At 40.0% G+C, this 16,772-nt stretch overlaps 1 pseudogene; it reads left to right on the plus strand.

Annotated features, from left to right (window-relative positions):
- The first annotated feature begins 15,064 nt into the window (after positions 1-15,064).
- On the plus strand, positions 15,065-16,772 carry LOC114504396 (annotated as a pseudogene).

Raw genomic sequence — 16,772 nt, forward strand, 5'->3', positions numbered from 1 at the left:
CTAGGTTTTAGAGGAAAATAGGAAAAAATTTTGAAGCAAAAAAATGTGGTAAAATATTTAATAACCTGTGACCCTGCTCCACGCTGCCGCCCCCAGCCCCCCCCCCCCACCCGTGAGCCAGGTAAGCTACATTTGGACTATAAGACGCACCATTCTTTTCCTCCAAAATTTGGGGGGAGTACATCTTATAGTCTGAAAAACACAGTAAATGCTGACCCTGCTGCCTATCACTTCAAAAGCCATTACTTAAGAGGCAGGTGCTGATGTAAAGGAAAGTGGTTTTATTCAGGTGCCAGCAACCTGGAAGATGAGGGACTCTCGTTTCAAAGCCCATCTTAGCATCTCAGGCACATGGCTAGTTTATATGGGAGAACTGTGGGAAGAGGGGAATTAAGGAATTTCTGGTAATGTGCAGTTTCTTAGCTCCGCTCTTGGGTAGTTTCAATGTTATATCTCATGTGTGAGTCATCATGTAGTTTCATCACTTCATTTGCAGTTTCACTGCTGATATCTTGAACAAGACATGCAAGTAGTGTTTGTGCTGGTTCTGATATGTGTTGCTGACGCTTGCCCAATTTCTTGCGGTCAGGGTCATTCCTTGGTTAAACAGGAGCTGCAACTACTGATGTCTATAAATACTTTTTTAAAAAAAGATTTTATTTATTTATTTTTGGAGAGGGAAGGGAGGGAGAAAGAGAGAGAGAAACATCAATATGCGGTTGCTGGGGGTCATGGCCTGCAACCCAGACATGTACCCTGACTGGGAATCGAACCTGCGACACTTTGGTTCGCAGCCCGCGCTCAATCCACTGAGCTACACCAGCCAGGGCTTATAAATACTTATAAAGAGACTTTTGATGTATGTGAATCTTCTATGTTTCTTTGTATAAGGTATTCTATAATTACCACCTGATTAGTATGTTACATTAACTTCAATCACTGCTACAATTCTCCACTGTCAATTCCTCCTTCATATCTTTGGAACTATTGACGTCCTCTTAGTTTTCTGGGGGAATGAAAAACTTGAGCCTGTTGTAAAGCAAAATTTTGTGAGTTAGAAGCAGATACATTTTTTTAGAGGTACCTGTTGAATAGATACAATTTTTCTGGCATGGGAAAAGTAAGCCATATCCTCTCTAGATCTCTCTTCATAAACCTTCTTCAAATTTGCACAGACTCTGCAATGAAAACAATCTTTCTACAATTTACATAGTACCTTTTAGTGTGCTTCTTCTTAACCCATTTAGAAATAACCAACTTTAGAACAGATTATTTTCTCCTTTTCCTTTAACAAGAGTCTTCATATTTTATACCTTCTATTTTTTAACTTAATTAGAATTCTTTAGATTGATTCTTTTATGAATATATTTCATAACTTCTAGAAACAGGTTTTTTCCATTGGCAAACATATTCACATTTTCATGGGACATACTTCAAATAAATTATAAGATATATTCATGAACAGATCCAAGTCCATTTTCTGCAATAAAAAATCAAAGTAGGCAAACTGAGATCAATTAATAATTTTAGTATCCTGTTATTTCAAAATACCTATATATTTAATAATTTTCACCAGATAACCCAGCAAAAACCCAATGACCCAAGTCACCCAAGACTTTGGAAAACTATGTTTAGGCATAATTATAATCAATATCAAAAAGTTTATCAAAAGCTTTTCATTTTAGTTACATCTATTTATTGGTTATTAACAACTTTATAAGACTTTTTAAAATATATTTTATTGATTATGCTATTACAGTTGTCCCATTTCCCCCTTCACTCCCCTCCACCCTGTACCCCCTCTCCCACCCACGTTCCCCCCCTTTAGTCCATGTCCATGTGTCATACTTATGAGTTCTTTAGCTTCTACATTTCCCGTACTATTCTTGCCCTCCCCCTATCTATTTTCAACCTACATTCTATGCTACTTATTCTCTATACCTTTTCCCCCTCTTTCCTCCTCCCACCCCTACTGCTAGCCCCCCATGTGCCCTCCATTTCTGTGGTTCTGTTCCTATTCTAGTTGTTTGCTTAGTTTCTTTTGGTTTTGCTTTAGGTGTGGTTGTTAATAACTGTGAGTTTGCTGTCCTTTTACTATACATGTCTTTTCTTTATCTTCTTTTCTTAGATAAGTCCCTTTAGCATTTCATAAAGTAAGGGCTTGGTGATGATGAACTCCTTTAATTTGACCTTATCTGAAAAGCACTTTATCTTCTCTTCCATTCTAAATGAGAGCTTTGCTGGATAGAGTCATCTTGGATGTAGGTCTTTGCCTTTCATGACTTGGAATATTTCTTTCCAGCCCCTTCTTGCCTGTAAGGTCTCTTTTGAGAAATCAGCTGACAGTCTGATGGGAACTCCTTTGTAGGTTACTGTCCCCTTATCTCTTGCTGCTTCTAGGATTCTCTCCTTCGTTTTTATCTTGGCTAATGGATGTGCCTTGGTGTGTTTCTTCTTGGGTCCAACTTCTTTGGGGCTCTCTGCGCTCCTTGGATTTCTTGGAAGACTGTTCCCTTTGCCAGTTTGGGGAAGTTCTCCTTTATTATTTGTTCAAATAACTTTTCCACTTGTTGGTCCTCCCCTTCTGGTACCCCTATAATTCGGATGTTGGAACATTTAAAGGTGTCCTGGATGCTCTTAAGCTTCCTCGATTTTCCTCGATTTTTTGAATTCTTATTTCATCATGCTTTCCTGCTTGGTTGATTCTATCTTCCTTCTGGTCCACTGTGTTGTTTTGAGACTCAGATTCCTTCCTTTCACTATTGGCTCTCCTCCGTATATCTTCCTGCATCTCTTTTATGGTAATCTGCATTTTTTCATGTAATTTGCATCCAAAATCAGCCAGTTCCGTGAGCTTCCTGATCACCAGTGTTTTGAACTGTGCATCTGATAGATTGGCTATTTCTTAGTCACTCAAAAGGATGAGTCCTGGGGGACTGATCTGTTCTGCTGGAAACATATCTTCTGTCTTTCCCTGTCTCTCCTATTATTTTATTTATTTATTTATTTATTTTTTCTCCGGTCTGGTCACTCTTGTTATGGTGGGGGGAGGAGCCTTAGGTGTTCACCGGGGCTGGGCACCCCAGTCGCTAGATTGTGACATTATATGTGGGGGCAGGGGTGGGAGCGGGGATGGGAGGGATCAATGGTGACCCTTCCGTTCTCCTGGAGTCAGACACTTCCCTGGGCTTCTGGGCCGTGAGCTCTGCCCTGGTCCACAATCGCTGCCCCACTGATTCCCCCAGCCGCTGCTCACGTACTCAGGGATCACCGCTGCCCCGCTGCGCTCCTGCGCCCCGGATGGCTGTCGCGCCGATTTTGCGCCAAATTTTCCCCGACCTATGCGCACCTACGACCCACGCCAGCCCCACGCCCACTCGGCTCGTCATCCCCTACCAGTCTGGATGTACGGTCTACTTCAACTTGTTGGCTGTCCAACTTCCATTTAGATAAATCCTCTGACAGTTCTGATATTATGACTGCAAATCATTGTTGTAAATTATTGTTGTTCTGTTCTTGGTTGTGCGAGGAGGTACGGTGCGTCCACCTATTCCTCCATCTTGCCGGAAGTCTCTATTTCTTTGCATGCCACTTTATAAGACTTTAAATCATATATTATGCAAGTAATTTTTTGACAAATTCTGTAACAGAGATAACATGAACTTATTCCTGCAAACCCAGGCAAAACAAATATATATATATATATATATATATATATATAATGTTAATAACTTTAAAAGATATCAACTAAACTTAAACCAGCCTCAATACCAACTATTTTTCCAGACCACATGATCCTGAAATAAAACATTTGATGTAGTTCTTATTTATATTCTTACGATATACATAAATAGTGTTATTAATAATTGTACAGAATGCAAGATTTTTTTTTGTCCTTGACAACCTTAAGGAGGTTGGAGGAGAGGTGGGGCAGGTACCAGGCTTGGCTGGCTTTAGCCACTTGATTTTAAAAATGCCCATTTTTTTCCCTTCATATTGAGGTGGGACAGTTACCCCTGTTGTTTCCACAGGATTTAGGGGTGACATTACATCCTCCATTGTTTCTGGGGCCACCATAGGTCCTGTACCTCCAGGAGGAGTACTTAAAGGACTTATCTCCTCATTTTTCTTCTTTCTGCATTTACAGTCTGGAAAGGGCATGAGACCTTTTACCCCTCTTTGAACGATGTATATAAATCATTTCTGAGTAGAATCTTTATGATGTAGCAACATGAAAATTTGCACATAAAAGATCTTATTCCATTGACAAGACCTTTGTCAAAATAATTCTAATTAGTCACGAACTTAAAGCTGTAAGTTGACCATTCAGCTAAAATGCAACCTAATGCATTCTCTAATGGAAATGAAACCAAGCCGCCCATTTCACAACAAAACCAAAACAGACTAAAACATGGAATTCCAGCCAAGATGGAGGCACAGGTAGAAACCCTTTGCTTCCTCGCACAACCAAAAGGAGTATAACAGCCAATCTAGAATCAATAAACAACCAGAAGTGCCAGAAAATCAAATTGCATGGAACTTCGACAACCAGGGAATTAAAGAAACAGTCAAACAGAACAACCAGACTGGTAAGGCAGTGGACAGAGAGAAACCACAGTGAGGTGGCAGACCATGTGGACGGGGCTGGCTGTGGTGAGGCAGCAGGCTGTGTGGGAGGGGCTGACTTAAGGGGAAACTGAGACTCAGAGCTGGCTGTGGACTATGGCAGATGCCACCGTGAGAGAAAACTCCCAGTCTCACAAGAGAGTTGGTTGGAAAGTGGGCTAGAGACAAGCAGGCCAGCTGCATTGTTCCCTCTCTGGCCCCTCCCCCACTAGCAGTGCTGCAGCATAGCAAGGAGGGTTGCCCTACCCTGCTGAATACCTAAGGCCCCATCCCCTTAGCACTTAACAGGTGCTCTGAGCAAAGAAATAGGGCCACAATGAAAGAACAGAGCAAAACTTCAGAAAGAGAGCTAAGTGATGAGGAGATAGCCAACCTATCTGATGGAGAATTTAAAGCCCTGGTAATCAAAATGCTCACAGAACTGATTGAGCTTGGTTGATAAGTGGAAGAACAAATGAAAGATACCCCAAATGAAATAAAGCAAAATATTCAGGGAACCAACAGTGACAGGAAGGAAATCAGGACTCACATTAACGATTTGGAACAAAAGGAAGAAATAAATATCCAACTGGAACAGAATGAAGAAACAGGAATTCAAAAAAATGAAGAGAGACTTTTGAACCTCTGGGACAACTTGAAACATTCCAATATCCGAATTATAGGGGTGTCAGAAGGAAAAGAACAACAGCAAGAAATTGGAAATTTATTTGAACAAATAATGAAGGAAAGCTTCCCCAATCTGGTGAAGGAAATAGACTTCCAAGAAGTCCAGGAAGCCCAGAGAGTCCCAAACAAGTTGGACCCAAAGAACACACCAAGGCACATCATCATTAAGTTACCCAATATTAAAGACAAAGAGAGAATCTTAAAAGCAGCAAGAGGAAAGGAAAGAGTTACCTACAAAGGAGTGCCCATAAGGCTATCAGCTAATTTCTCAAAGACACCTGATAGGCAAGAAGGGGCTGGAAAGAAGTATTCCAAGTCATGAAAGGCAAGGACCTACATCCAAGATTACTCTATCTAGCAAAGCTATCATTTAGAATGGAAGGGCAAATAATGTACTTCCCAGATAAAATCAAGTTAAAGGAGTTTATCATCACCAAGGCCTTATTATATGAAATGTTAAAGGGACTTATCTAAGAAAAAGAAGATCAAAACTATGAACATTAAAATGACAACAAACTCACAACTATCAACAAACGAACATAAAAAAATAAAAGAAAAACAATGAAAACAAAAACTAAGCAAACAACTAGAACAGGAACAGAATCAGAGAAATGGACATCATCTGGAGGGTTTTCAGTGGGGAGTGGGAAGGGAGGAATAGGGGGGAAAAGGCACAGGGAGGGAGAAGTGTAATTGGTTGGCATTAAATAGATGGGGAGAGGTCAAAAATGGTATAGGAAACAGAGAACTCAAAGAAGTTATATATACAACCCATGGACATGAACCAAGGCGGGGAGAATGCTGGAGGGCTGGGGGGTGCAGAGTGGAGGGGAATTAAGAGGGAAAAATTGGGAAAACTGTAATAGTATAATCAATAAAATATACTTAAAAATAAAATAAATGATACTAAAATATGAAAACAAACAAACAAAAAAGCAGAACCAAAACAATACCTAAAGTAAAAACAAACCTCAAACAAATGAGTACTCTTCAATTAAATCATCTTAAAGAGGGAATGGGACATTAGTGTGAATGACCTTCACAAGTTTTAAATGGCACAATGCCCAGATGACAAAGACAGAGGATTCCCTTTGTGACAAAACAGCAAAGAGCAAACCAATTCCTTTAAAAAAATAAGAAAGCCAGCAAAGAACAACCATAGCAAAGTTTCATTTCAGGCAGGCAAGAGCTATAACAGAGTTTCCAAACAGAAGAGACAGATGAGAACTTTCAAATGGAACAAGTATTCAAAACCCAATAATCCAAAAACCAGAACACCAAAAGCATGCTCCTAATCCCACAGCAGGGGACTGGCATTTTTCTTAGTTGCTGAGCCATGCTTAGTGCTATATAGCATCTATTGATTCCCACAGAATCCCAGATAGTTCAAAGTACTGAGATGGTGAGCCTGGGGGCTACTACTTGTACACAACAATGACTTTACCCAGTTTGGGCTCATTCCCTGCTTCCTTTCACCAGCAAAGTGTTAAAAGGCAGTTGATGTCTTGAGAGGGAGAGCAAGGAAAGTCCCCCAAATAAAGAACTCTCAGCAGCTGCTGGGAAATTCCTGCAATCCCTGCCATCAGGTCAGCCTGCCACCAGCAGCTGGGACCCCAGCTCAGGCAGGCCAGCAGTGCCTTACCAGGGTCCACGTTGTCCTATCTGGCTCACCAAGTCAGGTCCGGCTGCCTGCATCTTTGAAAGGCATTACTCGAGAGGCAGGTGCTGATGTAAGGGAAAGTGGTTTTATTCAGGTGCTGGCAATCTGGAAGATGGAGGACTCTTGTCTCATAGCCCATCTTAGCATCCCAGGCATCCTGGTTAGTTCATGTAGGGGAACCGTGGGAAGAGGGCAGCTAAGGAATTTCTGACCATGTGTGGCTCCTCAGCTCCGCTCTTGAGTGGTTTCAATGTTATTTTCTGTGTGTGTCATCATGTAGTTTCATGATTCTATCCACAGGTTTCGCTGCTAATATCTGGGAACAGGACATGGAGGCAGTGTTTCTGCTGGTTCCGATATGAGTTGCTGATGCTTGCCCAATTTCTCATGGTCAGGGTCATTCCTCAGTTAAGCAGAAATTGCATATGCATGAATCTTCTGTGAGTTCATTACTACAGCCTATTCTATAATTACCACCTGATTAGTATATTATGTTACTTCAATCACTATTACAGCCACTTCTGACTTCAGATCCTACCAACATTTCCTCCAGGATTAATTTTTACTCACTCCTGAGGCAAGACCTTTCTTGGTACTCTATCCAATGTCCCACTTATTATGACGTTGTGTACTTTGTCTATTAGCTAGGCACTCTGTCTACCTCTGTGTGTGATCTTTGAATATGATGCTATTATATCTTTTCAGGTGTTTTTATAAAGTCACACCTGAGGTGCTTTTCCTACATACATGTAGCAGCCAGTCTTCTGCTAAACACTACAGAGAAACCCTCTTCAGATTGGAAGAGTTCTATGTCCAGCCCTCTCTTCTCAGATACTCTGACCTGCATATTCTAGCTGCATTGGCCTTCTCTGACTCTCAGCTTTAATCTTCTCAACTCATAGACTGCTAGGTTCTACCTGGGTTCCTCTTCCCTGCACCATAATCTGGGAACTTTGTCCAGGCTATAAGCAGCTACCATTGTAGGGCTCACCTCATTGGTTTTCAGTCTCTCAGTGATAACTGTCATTTGTTGCTTGATGTCTAATGCCTTAAAAGTCATTGTATATTTTGTCTAGTTCTGTAGTGTTGTTACAGATAGTAGGTATATTTGGGCCCTGTTACTCCATCTTGACTGAAAGTGGAAGCCAAAGCAGAGTTTAATGGTTCCTTTCTATGTTTCCTGCTTTATTTTAATTAGGCTTATTCCTATGTATTTTATTTTTTCTATTAAAAATAAATTATCCTAGAACATATTCTTATGCCATAAAGTACAAGAATGTTAAAAAAATCATAAAGGCATATCAAAAGGACACAGCAGCCAACTTAAAGGGGTACCACCAGCCAAGTATGGGACAATCTGAGCATTGAAATAAATAATGATAATGATGGGTTACAACATACTGAATTAATAAGAATCAGTCCATACTGATATAAATAAATATGAAAGGAGGGAAAGCTCTTCCTTATAGAAGAATGCCAACTTATAACTATAGAAGGAATGATGACGTTAGGAAGTGTATAATGTTTGCTTACAACTAGTGAATGAAAGTCTGATGAGGAACAGAATATTTTCATAGACTCAGAGTATCTTCTAGCAAATTAAGGCACCACCTTAACATCATTAGTATTGTAACAAATTGAATCATATGCCTCCTGATGTAAGGCACTGAGAAGAACACAATATCACTTTGGTTGTATAACTGTAGAAACTGTATAACTTGAATCTAATTATGAAGAAACACTGGGCAAATAGAGAAATCTGGCCTGTATTATTCCATCAATAAAACAACTAAATACAATGCATGAGGGAAAAATTAGCTATTATGGACATCAAGGGAGTTTTACTTTTTGGTTTTACTTTTTAGAAAGATCACTTCAGTTGCTTTATGGGGGTAGAATTTAGGGAAGCAAGAAGAGAAAAGAAACTATTAAGATGCCATTGTCTAGCTTAAGACTATTAGAATGCTTACCTAGCTCAAGCTAGTGATAGTTGGGGCTTAGACTGGGTTTTTAAGATTGGACTTGGTAAGAAGTTGGGCAATTTAGGATATATTTTGGAAGCACATCTATGGATGGATTAAATGTTAGTGGAAAGGTAAAATAAAGAATTATTGGTGAAAGGAAAAATCAAAAGGGAAATTAAAAAATATTTTAAACGGAGTTTTAAGATATAGTTTGATCAAAAATTAGGATAAAATTTGTGGGATTCAGGGAGAAATCTACAGTACAAACCAGGTATATTAAAAAATAAGAGAGATCTCAAACAACTTCTGTGTTCACCTTGAAAAAAAGGAAAAGAAGAGCAAATAAAATTAAAGTAAGCAGGAGGAAGGAAATAATATGAGAACAGAAATCTATGAAATAGAAAATGAAAACACAATAGAGAAAATTCATAATTCCTATTTCTTTGAAGTGATTAATAAAATTGATAAACTTTAGCCAGACTGACCAGGAAAAAAAAAGAGGATAGAAATTATCAATACAAAGAATGAGGAAGGGGAGAGCTACTAACCCAACAGATAATAAAATAATAATAAGAGACTGTTATGAACAGCTTTATATTAATGAATTCAACAACTTAAATGAAAATAACAACTTGCTTGAAAAACACAAAGTACCAAGGCTCACTCAAGAAAACATAGACAAATGTAGTGGCTCTAAAATGGAAATTGAATTTTTAGTCAAAAACCTTCCCACAAAAAAAAAACTCCAGGCCCAGGTGTCTCCATTGGTTAATTCTACCAAACATTTAAGGAAGAAATAATACCAATTCTCTACAAACTCTTTTGTAAAATTGCAGAAGAGGGAACATTTCCCAATTTGTTCCATAAGGTCAACTCTAGTTTGATGCCAAAACCAGACAATAACTTTACAAGAGAAGTAAAGACAATTATTCCTCATCAGCACAGATACAGTACTTCAAAACAAAACTTAAGCAAACTGAAACAAAAATATATGAGAAGGATAACAATATGTCATGAATAATGAGGCTATCCTAGGAATGCAAGTGACACAGTGGGAGAAAATATTTGCATATCATATATCTGCTAAAAGACTCAAATACAGAATCTATAAAGAACACTCAAGACTCAACAGTAAGAAAGGAAACAGCACATACATAAAAAGAAGAAAGGATTTGAATGCACACTTCACCAGAGAACTGGTGAGGCACAAGAATGTTGTAACCCAAGGCCTTTGCCATGACTGCAGTGCACACGTATTGAGAGCCCTGGAACTAATCACGGCTTCCCCACTTCTGTTTCTATTACTATTGCTGTATAACAAATTACCTCAAATGTAGCTTATTATAACAGCACATATTTATTATCTTATGGTGTCTGTGGGTTAAGAATCCAGACAGAGCTTAGCTGGATCCTCTCTACCCTCATGGTCTCTCATAAGGCCAAAATTGAGGTATCAGCCCAGGGTCTGCAGTCTCATCCTAAGTTTCAACTGGGGATCTGCTTCCAAGCTCACTCAGTGGTTGTTGGCAGAATTTAATTCCTCAGGTTCTTTTGGACTGAGAGCTTCAGTTTCTCACTGGCTATTTGCTCCAGGGCACCCTCAGGGCCTTGTCATGTGAGCCCCTCCAACACGGCAGCTTATGCCATAAAAGTGTGTATACCAAGAAGGCATTGGAAGGATTTGGCTAGAAAGATGGAGGTATTGATAATAATCTTTTGTAACTCAATGTCAGAAGGTGATACCTCTCAATGTTGCCATAATCTATTGGCCACAAGCAAGATTCTCAAGGGGAGGGGATTATACAATGCCTCAAATGTCAGGAGGCAAGGCTCAATGGGAGCCATGTGAGAGGCTGTTTACTACACTGGCCTCAGAAAAATCAAGTTCTCTGGGTCAGTTTATTTTTAATTCCTGAAATTTAAAGACATATTTTCTTCTCATTACTTTATATTATGCCAATCAATTCTTTGGGCTAATGATAATTCTGTGTGCATGCAGGTTTCCTTGCCTATTTCTACCCAGCACCCAATCTGGTCTCATGCTATCTGAGCCACAGTAGGGTTCCTGTAGATCTATGTGCCTGCCTTTGTGTGTGTTTTTGCCTCCTACTGTATGTGTCGCTGTTGTCATTCCTGCTGGCCCTGGCACACCAGTCAGGCTCTACCTCTGGGGAAGTAGAGTACATGCAAGGTGATGGATGAGCTGGTGATTGCATATTTTCTAGAACTAAGTTTTAAAGATTTGTTGTCATAAGTCTTTCTGGAACATTTTGAGGAAAAGAAATGGTACTAATACTATAATCTCAAACATTTTCTGTTGCCCAGTCATTGATGCAGTATTCATTCAACAAAGACACATAGAACACATGCTCTGTGGAAGGCAGTGATAACCATCTAGATATGTTTTCCTCTCTCCTAATCTCAATGAAAAGTTAGGGTTTCCTTTTCCACCTTTTGAACCCTCTTTGGTTGCTTCTACCCATTCTCCCTTTCAGAGGTTTTTTTTGCTTTGTTTTTTCCCTAATGACGCCCTCTCACTTCTCAGGAGATTGCTGTTATTTATCTTAGAGTCTTTTCTAAACAGTTTTCACTCTCACATTGACAATCAAGTGAAAGCAAAAGCTCATCTTTTTATTTGTATATAACCTAACATGATGAGACATCTCGGCTGGCAGCCAATTAGGAGGCTGCTCCTTAGGCTTTCTAAATTATTTATCTTTGTGTCTTCTGATTTCCTCTGTTCACTCTCCCCCTGCACAGCAGCTCCTCCTTTGCCCTTATAAATAAGCAAGTTCTCTGCAGAGAAATAGGGCACATGTATACACAAAACCTGAGTTGCCACATATATCTTACTACCTTACAAACACATCTAGACAGCCTTTTTGCTGCAACAGTACTAGGGAAAGATTCAGGCTGTCATCTGCTTTCATTTTCTCTAGTTCATGTGGCCAGATGCCCCTTTTGGTCCTCCTGACTTTGTTCATCTCCTTCAGAGTTGAGTTGGCTATTTGGGGTATTTTTGTCATTTGTAAACAAAGAGAGTTTAATTTCTTCCTTCCCAGTGAATATACCTTTTAGTGTCCTATTACATTTGCCAGGACTTCCCCAGCCATTTGTTTTTACTTGTTATTGAAAAATACCGCTTGTTTTTCTGGAAATGAGAGCTGATTTTGTTAGGTTCTCAAGCATTCCACGGGCAGATGTTAGATATTTGAGAACACTCACTTTTAACCAAGGTATCTTTTGTATATAGATTTGATCCTTTCCTCCTTAGCCACTAAAGGTTTTGGCCTCATTCACTAAACTGAATTCTGCTGTGTCCTCACACTTGACCCTCAAAATCAAAGCCACATCAATTCAAAATGACTTGGGATTTTGTTGGGATTTTTGATGTTTTCGTTTTAAGGTTCTATTTTACACTGTTTGCCCTTTGAGGGAAAAAAGTGGCCTAGAAAATGGAGCCATCTCAGGTAACGAGAACAGAAGTGCTCTCAGAGCCTGTGGTCAGGCTTGGAATGTGTTGGGATTTGGGGGCAGTGGCAGGGCGGGTGGTGCTGCAGAAGCAAGTTGTTTTGTTTGTTTATTTGCTCCACTGATGGATGTCAGCTTCAGTTCATTAAAGTTCCTTTAAAGACAGACTCCCAAAACCACTACAATGACAAGATTAACAGTTGAGATTGATACCCTTATGGAGAATAGTGATTGTAGCAGGACTACAGCGTATTAGAAGGTGCCTGAGGTAAGTTTGCTGATACACTATTCATGAGTCTGTTCACTTACAGAGTAATCTTCCTAATTATTTAGTCTTTGTTCAGTAATTGTTGTGTTGTCCAAAAAAGCCAAAAAGAACCAAATTCATAGTATTAATTTTCCTCCAAGGAATCATTTTTGGAAAGTTAATTTTACAAGTATGTTTATATCAGGTCTTCAAACAGTGTTTCTCCATTTTTTTAAATGTAAAAATCTTATGACTGTTCTAAACTTCTGATACAACATCTGGCAGAGGCTCCCCCAAACTGTTTGAAGAGCTGGTGCCTTCTGTGTATCACTGAGAACCAAGGAGATACTGAATAAACCTCTGATGTTTTGCAGTCTGTGTTACAAAAAAAAAGGGTAATGGCTTATAATATTCATTTTTCAAATATAAATATGCATATTATAATTGTTTTTTTAAATTTTAAAAAATATTTTATTTATTTATTTTTAGAGAGGAAAGAGAGGGAGAGAGAGAGAGAAACATCAATGTCCAGTTGCTGGGGGTTATGGCCTGCAACCCAGGAATGTACCCTGGCTGGGAATCGAACCTGGGACACTTTGGTTCCCAGCCCGCGCTCAATCCACTGAGCTACGCCAGCCAGGGCTCATATTATAATTGTTAATCCAGCCAGTTCACCATTAAAAATCATTGCTCAGACTTTTTTTGAGGTTGTTCCCACCTTTAAATCACTAAACAAGGCTCCAGAAAATGTTCTTCTAAATATGTCCACAGGTCAGAGAATCAGCCTCTCAAATAGAGTAAGTAGGGTTTTCTTCAGTCATAGGTACATTAGTAGCTGTCCATCTCTGCCAGACCTTTCAACCACACAGACTTTTAAGACAAGCTTGAGAATTCTATTCTTACATCACTCCAGCCAAGGGAAATGTTACCTTATACTCCACAGTGTTGTCCTTGTCTTTCATAGGTAACTATCTTTAAATCAAAAGACAAAAGTGTATACCATTTTCAACAACATGGATGGACCTATAGGTTTTTATCCTAAGTGAAATAAGTCAGAGAAAGACAAATAGTATATGATTTCACTTATATGTGGAACCTAAAGAACAAAATAAATGAACAAACAACACAGAAATAGATTTGTGAATGCAGAGAACACTCTGATGATTGCCAGATGGGAGGGGGTTTGGGGGCTAGGTGAAAAAGATGAAGGGATTAAAAGTTACAAACTAGGCATGGGGATGTAAGGTACAGCATAGAGAAAATAGTCAATAATATTATAATAACTATGTATAGTGCCAGGTGGGTACTAGACTTATTAGGGAGGATAACTTTATAAATTATATGTGTCTAACCACTATAATCATTACTTTAGATTACCTTAGATTGAATAATCTAAAGTAATACTGGATATCAACTGTAATTGAAAAATTTTTAAAGAAAAGGACAAGTGTGGTTCTCTAATGAAAAATGTAAAATGAGAGAGATCCGAAGTTCCAGCCAAGATGGAGGTATACCGGTAGATACACTTTGCCTCCTTGCACAACCAAAAGAAGGACAGCAACACATTTAAAAACAAAAAAATAACCAGAGGTGACAGAAAATCAAACTATTCGGAAGTCCAACAACCAAGGAGTTAAAGAAGAAACACTCGCCCAGACTGGTAGGAGGGATGGAGATGGGCAGCTGGGGTGGAAAGGAGGTGCAGCAAGGCTGAAGCTGGAGGACCAGGGCGGGTGAGGTGGTGGCTGGTGAAGCAGGTGGTCCCATACTTGCATGCAAATAAACTGAGAACAACTGGAGAGCAAGGCAGACCACACAACTGAGGGTTCCAGCTCGGGGGGGGGGGGGGGGAAATAAAGCCTCAAAACCTCTGACTGAAAAACCCTGTGGGGGTTGAGGCAGCAGGAGAAACTCCCAGCCTCACAGGAGATTCCGTTGGAGAGACCCATAGGGTCCTAGAATGTACACAAACCCACCCACCTGGGTATCAGCACTAGAAGGGCTCAATTTGCTTGTGGGTAAATGACCAGAGAAGTGACTGAAAGCCAGCAGAGAGCTGAGCAAGAGGCATTGTTTCCTCTCAGACCCCTCCCCCACATACAGCGCCACAATGCATGGAGGTAGGTTGCTCCGACCTGGCAAATTCCTCAGATCTGCCCCTTACTATATAAAAAGCACAAGACAAAAAATATGGCCCAAATGAAAGAATAGATCAAAGCACCAGAAAAAATTCAACTAAGCGATGAAGAGATAGCCAGCCTATCAGATACAGAGTTCAAAACACTGGTGATCAGAGTTGGCCTCATCTACCACTGTAGCCCTTGCTCAGACAGCCCATGCAAACCTGCTGGAGGAGGAAGAAAAAGGCAGGGAGAATTAGGTTACAAGATAGCAAATGTGTAGTAGTTACTGCAGGGGCAGGAGAGCAAGTGGGCTCTAGGGGGAAGCAAAGGGAAGGGTTGGTGTGTGGAGGGGTAAAGTGAGGTAACCAGAACTCTGGTCGTAGAGGTCTTGGTGGTTTTTGTTGCCCCTTTGTGTGGCTGAACCGTGGGAGCCATGGTGAACTTGGGCCAAGTGGAACTGGAGCTGCCACCGCTGCTGCTACCATCTCTCAAGAGTGAGAGGCGTGGACAAAGTGAAAGTGGAGGTGGTGGCCAGAGCTGTGGGAGCAGCAGCCACAATGTTGGACACACAGCGGCGAGTGAAGGTCTGTACTCTGAATGAAGATCGGCAATGGGATGACCGAGGCACCAGGCACGTCTCTCACTTGTGGGGGGAGCTTAAGGAGAAGTTGCTGCTGGTTCAGGCGGAGTCCCACAGATCCCTACTCTTGGAATCAAAGATAAATCCAAACACTGCATATCAGAAACAATAGGGTACATTAATTGTTTTGTTAGAAGCTGAAAACTATGATTTGGCTCTAAGTTTTCAGGAAAAAGCTGGCCATGATGAGATCTAGGAAAAAATTTGTCAGGTTCAAGGTAAGGATCCGTCAGTGGAAGTCACATGGGACCTCACTGATGAATAGTAGAAGAATGGTGTGAAGAAATGCCTAAAACCAGTCATCGAGTGACCTGCCCACATGTGAACTCAATAAACTTGAAGAGCTTGCTGACTTAGTTACCTCAGTGCTCTCCTCACCTATCCGTAGGGAAAAGCTGGCTCTGGCCTTGGAAAATGAAGGCTATATTAAAAAACTACTGCAGCTATTCCAGGCTGTGAGAACCTAGAAACCACTGAAGGCTTATACCATTTGTATGAAATTATTAGAGGAATCCTATTTCTAAATAGGGCAACTCTGTTTGAAGTCATGTTTTCTGATGAGTGTATCATGGATGTTGTGGGATATCCCTTGAATGACCCTGCTTTGGTTCAGCCAAAAAGGCATAGAGAATTCCTGACCAAAACTGCAAAGTTTAAGGAAGTTATACCAATAACAGACTCTGAGCTAAGGCAAAAAATACACCAGACTTACAGGGTACAGTACATTCAGGACATCATTTTGCCTATGCCATCTGTTTTTGTTTCTTTTATTTTCTTCAACAAAGTTGAAATAGTCAGAATGTTGCAGGAAGGTGAGAAATTTTTGTCTGAAGTTTTTGCATAATTAACAGATGAGGCCACAGATGACGATAAATGGTGTGAAGTGGTTAATTTTTTCAAGGAATTTTGTGCATTTTCTCAGACATTACAACTTCAAAACAGGGATGCGTTTTTCAAAACTTTAGCAAAATTGGGAATTCTTCCTGCTCTTGAAATTGTAATGGCCATGGATGATTTGCAACTCAGATCAGCTGCTACAAACATATTTTTTTATTTAGTAGTATTTAGTCCATCCATTGTCCGAGAATTTGTCATGCAAGAAGCCCAGCAGAGTGATGATAAAACTGAAAAAAGTAAATTTCTGAATTTCTTCTACAACCATTGTATGCATGTCCTCATGGCACCACTTTTAACAAATACTTCAGAAGACAAATGTGAGAAGGGTAATATAGTTGGACCTAACAAAAACAGTACGATTTGTCCTGATAATTATCAAACAGCACAGCTGCTTGCCATAATTTTAGAGCTACTCACATTTTGTGTGGAACATCACACATAAAAGGAAAAAAAAAAACATTGGTAATCAGGATGCTCC

The sequence above is a fragment of the Phyllostomus discolor genome, chromosome 3 (genome assembly GCF_004126475.2).
Source record: "Phyllostomus discolor isolate MPI-MPIP mPhyDis1 chromosome 3, mPhyDis1.pri.v3, whole genome shotgun sequence".
In the NCBI taxonomy this organism is placed as follows: Eukaryota; Metazoa; Chordata; class Mammalia; order Chiroptera; family Phyllostomidae; genus Phyllostomus; species Phyllostomus discolor.